This window comes from Pleurodeles waltl, chromosome 4_2, assembly GCF_031143425.1.
Source record: "Pleurodeles waltl isolate 20211129_DDA chromosome 4_2, aPleWal1.hap1.20221129, whole genome shotgun sequence".
In the NCBI taxonomy this organism is placed as follows: Eukaryota; Metazoa; Chordata; class Amphibia; order Caudata; family Salamandridae; genus Pleurodeles; species Pleurodeles waltl.
Window position 1 is genome coordinate 952,157,692 of NC_090443.1, and position 13,016 is coordinate 952,170,707.

The window sequence follows — 13,016 nt, forward strand, 5'->3', positions numbered from 1 at the left end:
ATCTGTAGGTTTGCAAATTCAGCCGTAGCCAATGTGCTTCCAGTAGCCATCTTTCACACTGCTGCCTGCCAGCAGTGACTTCTTCTGCCGACAGTGGCTGCCCACTCCGAAGTTATCAGCTCTGGGAGCGAGCAGGTTTCCTATTTTGAAGGAGAGACACTCTGGTTGTAACACTGCACACCATATCCTATTCTCCAAAATAGACTGCCTACTTTGAACACCTCAGGCCCCCTTTACTTACCTGTGCCCTTGATCCGCTGCCACTCTTAAAACAGTTGGTGTGGTGCTTACGCCAGAGGCCTGCGGTGCACACCACCAGTCCAAAAGTGCTCTAACGTTCTGTAAACAGATAAACAAGGCACACAGAAGCATTAGCTATGTATCTGTTTACAGCATCCTCCAGGTCCAGGTGACCCAATGTCACTGAATCATGAGTTGTGAGTCTCATTACTCTGTGATGTGAGGTCACTTGCTAAGTAACGTCAAGAGATTGACAACCAGCCCCTGTAGTCCAGGGCTGATGCCCTAAATGCCTAAGGGATGCTTTAAAATATGATGCTGCTTTGCGTCATCAGTGGGTGGTCTCTGAGGACCCCAATGTATTGCAGGCCAGGACTGGTGCCATGCCAGCCCTTTGTCTGCTAAATTCTCCAACGATCAGGCAGCACATACACAGTAGTGCACCTGCCTTCTAAAACTGCCTGGCTTCCTGACTTGTTATTGTTAGAGAGTGTAACACAGTGAGGAGGACCAGGCATTGTTTCAAATGAAATGTGGATTGTAATTGCTCTTTGCAGTTACTATCCACACAACTCAGAATATTAGGAGGGCAGAGCCCCTGCACCCAGCACCAGCGGCCACATATATATGCACCAGATATATATTTATATATCATGCTGTGGCAGCCATTACAGTACTTTGGGATATGGACCCCATTGAAATGCATTGTAGTGAATGGCAGGTCTTGAGGATCACAAAAGGAGAACTTATAAGGGGTGAGAAGAGATTTTAGTTACAATAGTAATCATTTTATAAATGGGGGTGTATTCTAAGGTGATTTTACCCTGTGAAAAAGCCTTCTGCTGGGATTTCATGAATCATGTTTGAGAGAAAACTGTTTCCTCCTGATTTAACCATAGAGGTTATGAAAGATTCTGCAGAAGCTAAAATGAGAGCATATTTTCTGTAAATTGGCACTATCTTTCTCAGCCATATAAGAATGAAGCCTGACATTCTAAGTATAGCATGAACTTCCAGCAGAAGCAGCCTGTCAGTTGATTCCCTTGTGTTCTACTGCAGCCGCCCAGAGTGTTCTAAAGAACAAATAGAGCTTTAACAGTCTTACTCATAACAAAAGTTTGGCACACCTGAAGCCCTCTTGATTGAATCAAACTGTTAAAACGTAAAACATTTATTTTCAAAATTAACAAAATGAGGTGATTCATTTTGTCAAGAAAAAATTAGGACACATTTTTAAGTGAGTTCTCAAATATCTCCCTCTTCTGTTTCATTAAAACATTGTGACATGCAGACTCAAACATGCACTTTCAACACCAGCAGCTTACTGGCAGTTAACTCCCTGGTGATCAGCAGCTGTACTACAATGTTCTAATGAGCAACTAGAGTGCTACAATTCTGAGTTTATGCCAAAAGTGTGGCTTATCTAAATACCATCCTGATGAAATCAAAGTGGAAAACTGAAAGCATTTTCTACTGAGGATACTGCAGTAAATAAGGAAATTAGGAAGCTTTGTAACAAATAAGCCTCCTAAGATGGCCACCAGTGAAAAAAGAGCCCACATATAGCACAAATCTCACCCAAATGTAGCCCAAGTATACCCCAATGACAGAAGTGTGCAAAACATTAGGGGGCATATTTATTTTTATCGCCATTCCAATGCCATATTAGCCTAATTTGTTGACGCTAATGTGGTGTTAGAAGGCTAAAAAATGTTGCGCCATTATTAATAAAGTGGCTCAATGCATGCATTGTGCCACTTTGTAACCCTTTGCGCTACATTATGCCTGCGCCAGGCATAATGTTTGCAAATGGGGTGCTCCCCCATTAGGGGGGCCAAAAAAATGTTGCAAGGAAACCTAAGAGATTTCCTTGTGCCATGTTTTTCGGCACTCTGAACACCTGCTCAAAGCAGGCGTTCAAAGGGGGCATACCATTTTTCTGAATGGGCCCCTATGTACTCTGCAAAAGTTTGACGCTACTCCTGCAGAGTACTTCAATAGCATTACAAAAAATAATGCTATTGTCCCTAACACTGCTCCATGGCACAAGGAAAGTGGGCCTGCACTAGGTGCAGCAACATTTATCATAAATCTGACCCTTGTTTTTTGTTTCTTTTGGCGTTTTATATAGCACAGACTTGGCCTGAAGATATTGGAGTAGTTTACATCAGCATAAGTTACATTATTCAAGGACACATTCATTTTTGTTATAGGCATGGAGAGATTAAGTGATTGGCCCAGAATCACAGGATGTCGAGCTGACGCCGAAACTTGAGTTTCCAGTTGCAAAGTATGCAGCTCTGGCTGTAACACCACATCAACTCCTCTAATCAAGTAATCATCTGGATAAAGAAACAAAAAGATAGCAAATAATTTGAAAGTGCATTGTCATTAATGGAGAATTCTGAAAATATGTACTCATTTTAGTTTTTTTAGAGCACTAACCGTAATTTCTATGGGAATAATACCCTCTCATTTTTATAATTTCTAAAGGGAATGTATGTATTACAGTTTTCATTACATAAAGATTATGTCAGGCGTGCCACATTTTTAAAATAAATATAGAATGCTGGTAATCTAGTTGTTCATTAAAATACAGTGGGAAGACAGAGGTCAGGGGCATGGACTCGGATAATTGATGGCAAGGAAAAGGGTGCAGAGGCAACAAGTTGACAAAGCTGGGAAGACAGGAAGGGCAGTGGCAACACGAAAGACCATGAAGCGCAGGGGAAAAGGGGCAGAGGCAACCATGCAGGACAGGAAATAGAAGCTGTGGCAATATAAAAGACCACTGAGGGCAGAAGGAAGAGGCAGTGGCAGTACAACCATATATGCCAACAGACCCGATTCAGGCTAGAGCCTCCCAATGTTTTATCTGTTTCTTTCCTGCCTAAAATCTCCTCTTTTCTATGTAAGTCGATTGAGAAAATCAATTTGCCAGTTTTTTTTCCAAATCTCCATCTTACCAAGTTCAAAATGTTGGCAGGTATGGTACATTGGAACACGGTGGGCAGGAGGAATGGGGTGGGGACATGGACTTGGATAACAGAGAGCAGTAGGGAGATGAGAAGGGGCACCAAACTGATGTTACAGAGCAGGCATCAGGGGTTGCAGCAGCACAATACACTGCACAGGGCAAGTGTAATGGCACTGCAGCACAATGGACCACGGAAAACAATAAGCAGAGGCCATGCACATGAACAACAGAGAGCAGAGGGGAAAGAGGCAGTGCAGCAAGCTGACCATACTGGACAGACAGAAGGGACAGTTGCAACATAACGGTCCATGAAGAGCATGAGGGAGGGGGCACGGGAATGACAACATACCAGACAAGGCAGGAGGGAGGGCATAGGGGCCTGTGCATGGAAAACAGAGGGTAAGGGGCAAGTTGGCAGGACTGGGGTAGCAAACTGACTATGGAGGGCAGGCGAGATGGCCACTGGAAACACAACACACCATGGACGAAAACAGTGAGATTGTAATGGTAAACACACAGTCAACAGAGGGAAGGTGGGAGCGGTTCAAAGGCAGCAAGCTGACCAAACAGTGCAGGTAGGAAGGGCTGTGGCAGCACAACAGACATGGTAGACAAGAGGTAGGGGCATGCACAAAGGACCATGGAGGACAGAAGGGAGAGGTAGGGGCTGGACACAGACAAGAGAGGGCAAGGGACAGGGTTTCACAACAGACCATGCAGGGCACACACAAACATCGGAGGGCAGGGGAAAGAAGGGTAGGAGCAGCAAGCTAAGCCCAGAGGATACGCAGGAAGGCAATGATGGAGCATAGAATTAGGCAAATGAGGGCAAGAGGAATGGGAAGGGAGGTCCAGCTAAATGGAGGGCAGTGGCAGCACATCAGACCATGCAGGGCAGGAGGGAGAGGGCTGGTGCATGGACTTGGACAACAGTGGGTAGGGAGGAGGTGGATGGGTCAGCAAGCTAACTGTTCAGGGCAGGCGGGAAGGGCAGTGGCAGAACAACGACCACACAGTGCTGTAATGAGGTAGCAAAGGCATGCACTTGGATAATGGTTGGCAAGGGGGAGGGGGAGCAGGAGCAGCAAGCTTGGGTGGGGGCAGCACAATGCTAGTCCAGGCCCTATGTACAACCCTCCCCACTGTGCATTGCGATAAGCATTTTATTTAACGTTAAAAAAACATAGAAATACACTGGAAAAAAACAAAAGTTAATGGGGCTTTATTGTCAGGAAATAGAATTAAAAACAACTTACAAATTCACAAAAAAAACAGAGGTTACAGGGGCATTATAGCTAGGTTCAGACTTCACACACACAAAACCATAGAAAGTCAGCAGTTAGAGTTATTTCAAGTAACTATAACTTGTGTCCTAAGCTAACTATAACTCACTCCCTCTCCATGCACTGCTAATTACCCCATATATTACATCACTCATGACAGCTTCTATGACATAACTGATAATATCACTGTAATATTTGCAATAAAATTATTGATGAGAAAACTGTGCATGGAGAGGGCACGAGTTATAGTTACCATAGGGCACGAGTTATAGTTACGTGAAATAACCCTAGCTATAACAGGTGAATTTCTATTGTTTTGTACATTTAAAATGTGAGCTTAACTATAATGTCCCTATAATGTCCCTGTAACTTTTGTTTTTTTAAGTGAATTTCTATGTTTTTTTATTAAGTCTATTTCATAACTATAACGTCCCTGTAATGTTTGGTTTTTACAGTGAATTTCTATGTTTTTTTAACATGAAGTAATTTTAATTGCTATACGTTAAACCAACCACTGCTGCACACAGCCTTTAAATTCGAACCCCCGCGCCATGCACAGCTAAAGGGGTTTGGAGCTTAAGGGGTGCAACATTAAATATGTATATTTATGGAGGCCACACGGGCCCCCAGGCCCCAGTGACCACCTCCTCCCTGTGGCAACCTAATAAAAATATTTTGGGGGCCACATGAACCCTCCTCTGGGCCCCAGGGACAATCATCTCCCTTTGGCAACACTGAATAAATATATAGGGGCTGCACCAACCCCCTCCAGGCCCTGGGGACCACCACCTTCCTAGGGCTACATAATAAAAAAAACGTAGGGGGAGGCATGCAGATCCACCCAGGTTCCAGGGACCACCACTTCCCTGGGACAACATAAAAAAAAATATTTAGGGGGGTGCCCGGAACTCCACCCGGGACCCAGGGACCACCACATCCCTCGGCCTACATAATAAAAAATATGAGGGTGGTTGCGCAGACCATCCTCCCAGACCCTGGGGACCACCACCGTCACAGGACAGCAAAAAAAACATATATGCTGGTCCGCATGGACCCCCCATGCCCTGGGGACCACCTCCTTCCTGGGGATACATTTTAAAAACTATGTTGGGGGCTGTGCGGAACGTCCCCACCTCAGGTTCCAGGGACCACCACCTCCCAGGGCCAAATATTTCCTATGCCGATTTTGGCCCCGTGGACCCAATCTCAGGGGCATGGCCACTACAAAAGGGCATCTAGGGCACCCAGTGTCAAGTTATGGACACCGCAGGGGGAATCTCTAGGCCCCCATGGTCTCACTGGCTCCCATCTCCTGCGAAAGCCAGCTTTGCTCCCGCACACAAGGAGCTGCTACAATAGCAGCTCCCTTCATTCAGGAGCAATGTTTTCATCTCTTTCCCTGCTCCCATGACAGTGGGAAGGGAAAGAGAAGAAAACTCCACTTTCACCAAGCGGGAGCAGATTGCCAGCTACCGCTTCCTGAAAAGGAAGCGTTTGCTTGGTGGGAAATGTCAGCTCCCGCCAAGCAAAAGCAAACAGCTACCTTTCGAGGGTGGGCTCCTCTGGAGGTAGCAGAAGCCGGCCCTGGGGGGTGGTGGACCCGAGGGCCACATATGGCTCCTCCAAGGGTGCAGCGCGGTCTCCTCTGTCTTTTCAATTTGGCCACAGGGAGGTGGTGGACGCTGGATATGGGGGATCCACAACGGAACCTCTTCTTTAAAGGTATTTGAGCCCTAGTGAGGTTGCGGTCCCCAGGGCCCAGGATGGGGGGGGGGTCAGCAGGGCCTCCTCTATTATTGTAATAATATTTTGCCCCAGGAGGTGGTGGAGGTTACTGCGTGGCCTCCTTGCATACTCTGAAAAGTTATCCCTCAGAAGGTGGCAGTCCCTGGGGGCCTGGGGGATCTGCAGGACAACCCCTAATGTTGTAATAGTATTATGCATCAGGGAAGTGGTGATCCCTGGGGTGTGGGGGGGGGCACCTGACCCCCCCAGGGGGCCACGTAGCCCTCCACATTCTTCTTTTAAACAAAATATTGCCCCAGGGAGGTGGTGGCACCTGGGGTGCACGTTGGGTGCGTACCCCCGCATACTATGAAATGTTAGCCCTGGGAAGGTGGTGATCGCAGGGACCTGGGAGGGTCCACATGATGCCCCTATTATAATATTATCTTGCTCGCGGAAGGCTTTGGTTCTAAGGCCAAGGATGGCTGCACAGCCCCTTCATGTATTTTTTAACCATAACCCCAAGGGTTACTAAAAGCTCTAGGAAGGGGGCCCCATGCGCCCCCTCCTTTTATGAGCCCGCAATGCCCCGGGACTTGGCCTGGATGGGGGGGCGAAACATTCAGTAACATGGGAGACTGCATTTTTTTAAAAAAATCATAGAGAAATACATGGATCCAGCTGTGGATTTCTCCATTATTTGAAAGAAAATGCTTTTTAGCCTAGGGGTTATAGGGGGACCACTTGACAAAGGCTAGGGGGGTAAAGTAAATATACCCTGCCCCCTTTCTTTTTTTTAAAACTTTTTTTCGGGACTCGGCTGAAGCCAAGTCCCAAAATGGCTGGCAAGCTTTTTGTTTAAGTGTTGGCAGTCAATGAGATCTCAGAAGGAGATTTTCTTGGATCCGCTGCCCTAGATATACTCATTGCTTTTCCTTTTAATATCTCAAAAACTACTGAACGGATTTACACCAAATACAAATATAGTGATCTGCGGACCAAAAGCTACCTTTTTGTCAAACTTCATGTAATGCCGTCCAGTGATTCGGGCTGCAGAGTCTATGGGAATTAGTATGAGACACATAGGCCCATATTTATACTTTTTGATGCAAAACTGCGCCGGCGCAGTTTTGCGTCAAAAATATTACTGCAGGCTAACGCCATTTTGGTGCGCCGTGCGGGCGTCATATTTTTACATTGACGCACGGTGGCGCAAACCACAGGTGGGAGTCATTATTTTTGACGCACACCGCAGCGTCAAGTCGTAAAGCAAAACAACGTTAACGCGGCGGAAATGACTGTGGGTTGATTTAAGACACCGAAAACCGGATATGCGCCGTTTCTTTTGATGCAATAGCGTCAAAAAAACCTGCGAACACTGCCATTTCACCAGAGGAGAGCCAAAATGGATCCCAGATGCTACTACAGACCCCAGGAAGATGACATCAGACCAGGAACCAGCCAGGATGACCCACACAAGAACCAGGGCACTTTTAAGAAGAAAAGAAAGTGTCGCTTTAGTGCAGAGGAGCAGGAAATTCTGGTTAAGGAAGTGACGGAACACCAGCACCAACTGTTTGTCACCTCAAAGTTGCCAATCAGTAGGAGAGAGGCTATATGGCAACAAATTGTCGACAAGATTAACAGTGTGGCTGAAGTACGCAGAACAGTCATCGAGTGCAAGAAACGCTGGCATGACTGCAAACGCAGGCCCAAGAAAAAGATGGCCAGGAACAGGAAGGCACCACTGCAGACTGGAGGTGGGAGTCCAGCCCACCAGGAGGCCCTGGACCACATGGAGGAGATGGTCGCAGCCGTCATTTCTGAGGAGATCGTCACAGGGATTCAAGGACAGGACAGCGCAGACTACCAGGAGACAACGCACATGCAGGGTAAGTCGCATGGGGAATTATAATGCACTAATGTCAACTGTGAGCAGGGGGGATAGCGACCACTAAATGCATGGAAGTCATCTAATACATGGGGTGGCATGGGTAAAGGGGCACGGCATGGGAGCATGGCCCATTCTGAGAAGACCTCGGGCACACCATTACACAACACCAACAACAGTCCCATGGGGGCATGCTGTCATGCCAACGATGGAGCAAAGGGAAAGCCATGCCAGGAGGGAAGGCCACAACGTCAAACTGACATCCCGGCACACGTCAGCCACCAAACCTCTACATTAACTAGGGCCCTATTAACAACCTCTAGCCATACCGACAACTGGAATGTAACTGCGACAACATTTGCCACTACCACCTCTGCTCTGTGTGCAGCTCAAGTAGCCAATGGCAGTAACCTCCCCATGGATCATACACACCTAAATTAGGGGGTGAGGATGACAACTGCAACAATCCCCAGAAACAAGACGAAGGCCCCAGCACTCTCAAATGTCAATGCCCATAGTTGTCGCAAACATCAGCCAATGTAAACAACAATAGGAGCTACACAGCACTAAGGACACACCCATGCTGCATATGTCAGGGTCCATCCTGTGCCTGGGTAACAATGCAACATCCCAAATGCCATACTGCTCAGACAACAGCATTGAGGGGGGTACACATGTAACTGGTCACTGAAATACACCTGCACAGTCAGAGGAGGAAATAGGACACTGATACGATTATCAGGGCAATCCAATGTAACACACATTCCCCAACATCAGCAGGACACATTACCAATGTCAACATTCATATATGATCATAACATTGCCATGCATAGGATATGCCACATGTCAATTACATTTAAGTGGATGTGAAAGATCAGAGATTGGGGCAGGTCCAGATTGTTAAGTGTGCTGCCAGGGCCATCAGTACACCCACAGCCAGTGAAAGGTCTCACCATGAGAATGGATGTAGACGGAGGGTTGAGTAGGACAAGAAGGTGGCAATTCTCTATTTGGCATAAACCAACACCTAGAGGCAATGAGGCTGACAATTCTGATAACTCAATAACATACATGTGACACACAGGTGGGCCATAGGCCTGGAAGAATGCCCATCTGAAGGACTGGAGAAATTAACAGAAAACAAGATCACAAAGTGAATTCATCAAAAGGCAGGCACGTCACATCAAAATTGCCACAACACAGACACACTAATTGTACCCTGTTTCATTGCAGAGGAAGATGGATCTCCTGCCGATATGCCTGTCCCAGATTTCCCTGATGACATGGATGACGAGCCGATAAAGATTCCCCAGGAGACTATCCAAAAGGTCCTTGACACCCTCCAGACCCCACCTTCAGTCACAAGGAGGAGCACAGAACAAGCAGCCATCGCAGAGGATCCACCCACCACCCCAATTGTAAGACCTGCCAGCTCCAATACAGCTGAGGACTCAGACGACACTGGCACCAGCTTTGAGAGAACTGTAGTTGGAGTACAGCGGGAGCTGGCCAAGGAGGTGCGGGTGGGGATGCAACCTCTGGCAGCCAGTCTTGAGGGGATGCGTTTGTGCATGATGTCATCTGCAGATCAGGCAGCAGCTATGCAAGCCCTAACATCCATACTGCAAGGACTACAAGAAACTGTCAAGGAATTCACCACTGCAGTAAGGGAGTTGCCACAACACCTCACACCCCAAACCTTCCACTGCATGCACAAATGCAATCATGACTCCCTCAGGGCCGACCTGGCTGCCTACCATCGTGATGTGGCTGCTATTCTCAAGAACCAGCAGACCCTCCTTGCTGCAGTACTGCCCTTAAGACCTTCACAGGGAGCAGCGACTGGGATGTCTGACTCCACGTCTTCTAACACTGAGGTGTGTGTTGCCCCTTCACAACCAACAACAACAAGGACAAAGCCCGCAACACACACATCAGAAGAAGAAGACATGGAGCAGATCACATTCACAAGGAAAATGACCCGGAAGCACTAGTCCCTGCCACATGGCCCACATTTACCAAGGTCCTGCGCATTGTAACTTGCCAGTCTTGCAACAACTTTACTCGAGCACTGTTCTGCAAACCACTGTATATCTTGTCACCCAGCCCAGTGATTGTCTCTCTCCTACTCATTGCCAAATCCTGTCCCTCTGCACTGTCTGAAACATCAACCCCAGCATGTCAAAAGCATTTCCGTAACCCCTTGTGTTGGATCACATTACATACTCATTACCCACAACTGTCCCTAACTAACCTAAGCTACACTTACTTATCACATGTAACGAAACGTTCTAAACATCTACCCCCCTTATGAGACGGGACACATGGAGGACAACACATACTAACCTAAACACATACTATACTATCCTATACAAATATATATTTTTTTGTTATTTTTTGGGAATTGTTTTTGGTTTTTTTAAAAAAAAATTAAAACACACAAGAACCCCAACATAGCCCCCCACCCATGGAAGAAGTAAAAATAGAAACAAGCAGGACCCCTCACCCCCCACCCACTAACACTAACTAAACTAACAGCCTATACTAACCTAAGACTAAGCCCCCTAAGCCCACTAACTATAAGAACAAGGAAAGAGGAGGGAGGGGAGGGAATCATATCCATAGCAAAAAGTCTAGAGGTTGGCCCTCCGGAGGGTCCTCTTAATGGACTTAACACGCCGGTTAATGTGCCGCACATCCCGGCTCAGGTGGCTCAACTTGCGCAGCACTTTGTCCATCTTATGATCCATTCGGTTGAAGGCTGCAGGGTCAACAGATGGAGCAGTGGCAGTCTGGGTACCGGTGGAGGAGGTCTGTGTGGGTGTGGTGCCAGGCCTAGTGGGCTGTCCTGCACCGGTGGCAATGCTGGGGCCTGGAAGTCCAGCAGATGTCGGACCAACAGTGGCAGCTGTGGGTGGGGCCACCTGGCTCGGATTGGTGGTTGTGCTGGTGGTGGCTGTGGTGGGCAAAGTAGGCCCACCCTGTGGGAAGGCTCTCCATGCCCCGGAGGCCCGTTCATGCCGATATCGCCGGGCCATCCTCCGGAACCCTGACTCCACCAGCAGGATGTGCTGATATTGCATGGCCCGGCGCTGAAATTCACGGACCTGGTCTGGAGTCATGTTAGCAGCTGTGAAGACAAATGTAGATATTCTACATTAGTACAGATCATTGAATGTCCCTGAGGAAGAACATGGCAGGCCAGACTACAAAGGTCACATCACACATAGCACATCCATAACCTACAAGATGGGTAACAACTGGCTTTGACTTGCAATCTGAGTTCTGCCAGTTATCAGCTAAGAATCATGCTGCATATCCTCCGCCAAGACCTGGGCTACAAATGTCAGTGTATGGAAAGCAAAACTAAAGCCACATGGTCTGCAAGTTGTAACTGGACTTGCCAGTATAGTACCAAGTGCCACACCTGAGTGTATATACTAGGTTGCAACCAAACCGTCACTTATTCACATGTATGTGTAACATACTGGTAGCATCAGTACTAGGTACCCCATTCACAAACCCATGCCTGTGTTTGGGGGGAGGTGGATAAACAACTATAATTTGCCAACAACATGTACACCGAGGAGTGTATAGAAAACTCCACACATGTTTGTCTCTACAGACACACCACAGGTAAGGTCTATCTACAATTAGGAGTCAGCAAACCCTAGAGCACTCATAGGGTCAGACATGTCAGGAAATGCAGAACTTGGTACACAACATATACTTCCAGTGAGGCCTGACTTACATCAGACACAGAGTTGCTAGAACACCCATGATCATGAATTGCATGCACACCTAGGCCATTGCACTCAAGTCCACATACTTGTAGCACTACATGTGGAAGTACATGCTGCTAGGAGGTTCTACCTACTGTCTCAAAATTACGTAGGTAAATAGGGAAGCAGATGTCTAATGGAAAGCAATTTGCTGTACCAATCTTAGAAAATGTGGGTCTGACAGGCTGACTAAATCGAAGCTGACTTCCATGGCGACTCTTGGAGATACAAGTGTCATCCACATGACTAACCCCTGTACTCACAGTTGGGCCTACAAGATTGGCCTACAATCCCTACATGATACCACTGGATACGCATTGGCCAACTCAAAACATGTGAGAAACTGTATTCCCATGGAACAAGAGAAAAGCTTGCCCAACGCATCACACCTTTCTATGCGGCCTACTCACACGAGTCCATAACCAGCAAACACAACACATAACAGACATATCAACACTTACTGGAGCGGTCGGGGTCCTCAAATGACGCCACCTCTCCCACAGTGTAGGGTGCCGGTCAACCTGTAAGGTATGGAAGGAAGAAGTCTGCTCAAAATCTGTGCACAGCGCAACAATTTCATAAACATATACAATGTGTAGGCTGAATAAGGAACTGGCAGCCATTCAGACATGATGGTACTGCATCTGATATATCACGGCCAACTTGTACATAGCATGGGTCTCCTGTGACAGTTACACACATATCTGCACACGTACATTGGCCCTAACTATGATGTGGTTGCAAACATGCCCCGTAATTGGTGAGCAGAAAAAAATATGGAGTGTAATCGTCTCATCATGTGCATCCAAGAGAGACATCCAAAGCCTGGTTACTTGAGGACTGCATTACCAGTCAAACATGCCTTGTGGCCATGACACAATTATTACACATAGGTCCAATGTACAGAGGGAGGGGCAGGGACTTTTGTAAGCCATCCTGTTGTTACAGTTTATTCAATTGATGTGGCCCAGCTATGGTGATTTGCACCAACCATGGCGATGTGAAGCCATGTGGATACACTTGGACTGCCATCCATATTTGGAATGTGGCACAACTAACTCCAACAAACATTCTAAGATGTTAGCTAAGGGCACCTTACACCTTTTCACGATGTTTTC

The 13,016-nt window shown here is 47.1% G+C and overlaps 1 long non-coding RNA gene across 1 annotated transcript in view; it reads right to left on the reverse strand.

The window, feature by feature from the left end:
* LOC138293522 (uncharacterized) overlaps window positions 1–13,016 on the reverse strand; it is a 67,608-nt gene that overhangs the window by 18,319 nt on the left and 36,273 nt on the right. The gene's annotated exons all lie outside the window — the stretch shown is intronic.